The following is a 3,364-nucleotide window of genomic DNA, read 5'->3' as shown; positions in this document are numbered from 1 at the left end:
GCCAGAAGCTGGAAAGAACCCAGATGTCCCTCAACAGAGGAATGGATACAGAAATTATGGTACATTTACACAATGGAGTACTACTCAGCTATTAAAAAGAATGAATTTATGAAATTCCTAGCCAAATGGATGGACCTGGAGGGCATCATCTTGAGTGAAGTAACACAATCACAAAAGAACTCACACAATATGTATTCACTGATAAGTGGATATTAGCCCAAAACTTAGGATACCCAAGATTTAAGATACAATTTGCTAAACGCATGAAACTCAAGAAGAATGAAGACCAAAGTGTGGACACTGTGCACCTTCTCAGAATTGGGAACAAAACACCCAGGGAAGGAGTTACAGAGACAAAGTTCGTAGCGGTGATGAAAGGATGGACCATTTAGAGACTGCGGTACCCAGGGATCCATCCCATAATCAACTTCTAAACGCTGACACCATTGCATACACTAGCAAGATTTTGCTGAAAGGACCCAAATATAGCTGTCTCTTGTGAGACGATGCTGGGGCCTAGCAAACACAGGAGTGGATGTTCACAGTCAGCTATTGGATGTATCACAGGGCTCCCAATGGAGAAGCTAGAGTAAGTACCCAAGGAGCTAAAGGGATCTGCAACCCTATTGTTGGAACAACATGATGTACTAACTAGAACCCCGGAGCTCTTGTCTCTAGCTGCATATGTATCGAAAGATGGCCTAGTCAGCCATCAATGGAAAGAGAGGCCCATTGGACTTGCAAACTTTATATGCCCCAATATAGGGGAATTCCAGGGCCAAAAGAATGGGAATGGGTGGATAGGGAAGTGGGGGGGCGCTATGGGGGACTTTTGGGATAGCATTGGAAACGTATTGAGGAAAATATGTAATAAAAATATTAAAAAAAAAAAAAATAAGGTCCATTGTGGTGAGGGAAACACAGCAGACCAGCCATGGTTGTGGGTGACATGTAGAAGAGGCCTACTCACTTCACAACATGCAGGAAGCAGAGAAAGCAAGCTAGAGCCTCCAAGTGGCCTGTTGCCACCTTCTAGACCTCACCTACCAAACATCAAATCACTTCTCCAAACAGTAAAATAGCTGGGGACCAAGTGTTCAGACCCATGAATCCTGTTTTTTACCACAAAATGGAGGAGCCTGAAAGACATTATATCAGGTGGAATAAACCAGGCAGGGAATGATAGTATCACATCTTTTTTTCCTCATATGGGCTGAAAAAGTCAATGTAACATAAGCAATTCCTAGAGTTTCGGAAAGTATATGTGTGAATATTTCATATTCAAACCATGACCATAGCTCAAAGAAGTCCTATTTACTTTGGTTGAGAATCTGCAATTTCTGTATTCTTGTGGTCCCAAAGTCCACGTCAGGACCAGTGTGGGAAGCCACACGTGCTGTTGCAGGGTGGCTCTGGCTACCGCTGGCCACCATGCATACATAGGCAGTAAAGTTTTTTGCCAAAATGAGGTTTTGAGAATTAACCAATCAGATGAGAGACAAGTTAACCAATCAGATGAGAGACAAGTTAACCAATCAGATGAGAGACAAGTTAACCAATCAGATGTGAGACATGCAAATGAGGTGGTAAGCATAACCCATGCATAACCAATCCAGGTGTGAGACACGCCTCTCCTAGGCCTATATAAGCAGCACCAGTTCTGGGCTTGGGGTCTCTTCGCCTCTGCAATCAAGCTCATCCTGTTGCAGCGTCGTTCGGGCGCAAGCAAGAGACCAGATTTGTGACTGCAGCAGTCCTAGTTCCCATGACAGGCTTAGAGCTTGGCCCACAGGGGCCCCAGAGTTTCTGGAGGGACTGAGATTTAAACTTGGATGGCCCAGAGTTTCCCAAAGGACTAGAGTTCTGACTCCAGCCCCAGCCACTACACAAAGATCAACATGTTACTGGGGTTTGACTCCACAAGTTCCCTTGGTAATTCATGTGCACTTCTGCTCACGACCCCAGGATCACCCCCACCATGGAATCCGTGATGAGTGTCACCAGTCTCTACAGATGAACTTCACAAGACATTCCTGTGGGAAGACTGGCAGGAAACTCGAAACAACCAACTCGAGCAGAAGTTAAAACTGGAAGACAAATCAATTCCAGCAGATGCACAAAACATAAAAGAAACACAACTGCCCACCATTCTCATCCTTAACCTCTCAGCTCCCCTCTAATGGTATTAGCTTATTGTTGGGTGTAACTTTTGCTACCCTGCCTTAACTCCACAATCAGACCATGCTACCAGCTCCCACCCAGAGATTATTGGATCCGCAGATGAAAAACATAGACACACACAGTTGTTCAATTTCAATTTACCTTATTGTCACAGTTGCTAGGCGCCCCCCCCCAATCTGCCTTAGCTAGTGTGCCCTTTCCAGAACTCCCATCTCAGCACCCTAAATCTGCACTCAACTTCAGTTGCTCAGCCACCTTCAGTCCCAGGTCAACACCTCCAAACTCCCACCTGTAGAATCAGCTCATGGCCGCTCTGCCTGAGATCCTACATATCTCACACCCAACATCTTATATATCCTCTAATGGATAACCCATAGTTCATTCTTCCTTCACCTTCTATTTAACTTGTATTAGAGGGCTTTCCTAATCACTCTTCCCAAATAAGCAACTAACCTCCAAGCATGGGTACTTCCCATGCATTTGCTTTCTATCTGCTCTCAGTGGAGAAACACTCTGTGAAGGCAAAGGTGTCTATTTGTTGGACATTCACTAACTCGTTGTCTTTAAAATGAGAGAGACAGAAGTTCTAAAAGCTAAAAAAGATGAATGGGATGTTGAACCACAAGGACACAGTCTTTCAAGCAAGGAACCCATAAATGCCCCTATGTCCATTCCCCTGTGTTTATTGCTCTTGGAGTGTTCTTACTATAAACCCATTACTTACCTCCTTTTAAAATGATGGTTTTTATGATTAATGTACTACATTGCATGTTCGTGCTGCAATAGTGTAATACACAATGCACTGATCAAATTCGTCATCCCCTTCCATCCTTCCCAGCACACATATACTTTCCGAAACTCTAGGAATTGCTTATGTTACATTGACTTTTTCAGCCCATATGAGGAAAAAAAGATGTGATACTATCATTCCCTGCCTGGTTTATTCCACCTGATATAATGTCTTTCAGGCTCCTCCATTTTGTGGTAAAGAACAGGATTCTCTTCTTTATGACTGGATAATCTTTCCTTGTGAGTATAGGTCTCAGAACTAAAGCACGGGTGTGAGCACAACCCCTCCTTCTCCTTGTATACTCATCACAGTTCATCAGTTTCATACTTTATTCCATGTGATCTTCACAAAAACACAAGGAAATAGATGCCTTATCAGCCTTTTTTTTTTTTT

Source organism: Mus caroli, chromosome 12 (assembly GCF_900094665.2).
Source record: "Mus caroli chromosome 12, CAROLI_EIJ_v1.1, whole genome shotgun sequence".
Taxonomy (NCBI): Eukaryota; Metazoa; Chordata; class Mammalia; order Rodentia; family Muridae; genus Mus; species Mus caroli.
Note: the sequence above shows the minus strand (reverse complement) of the source record.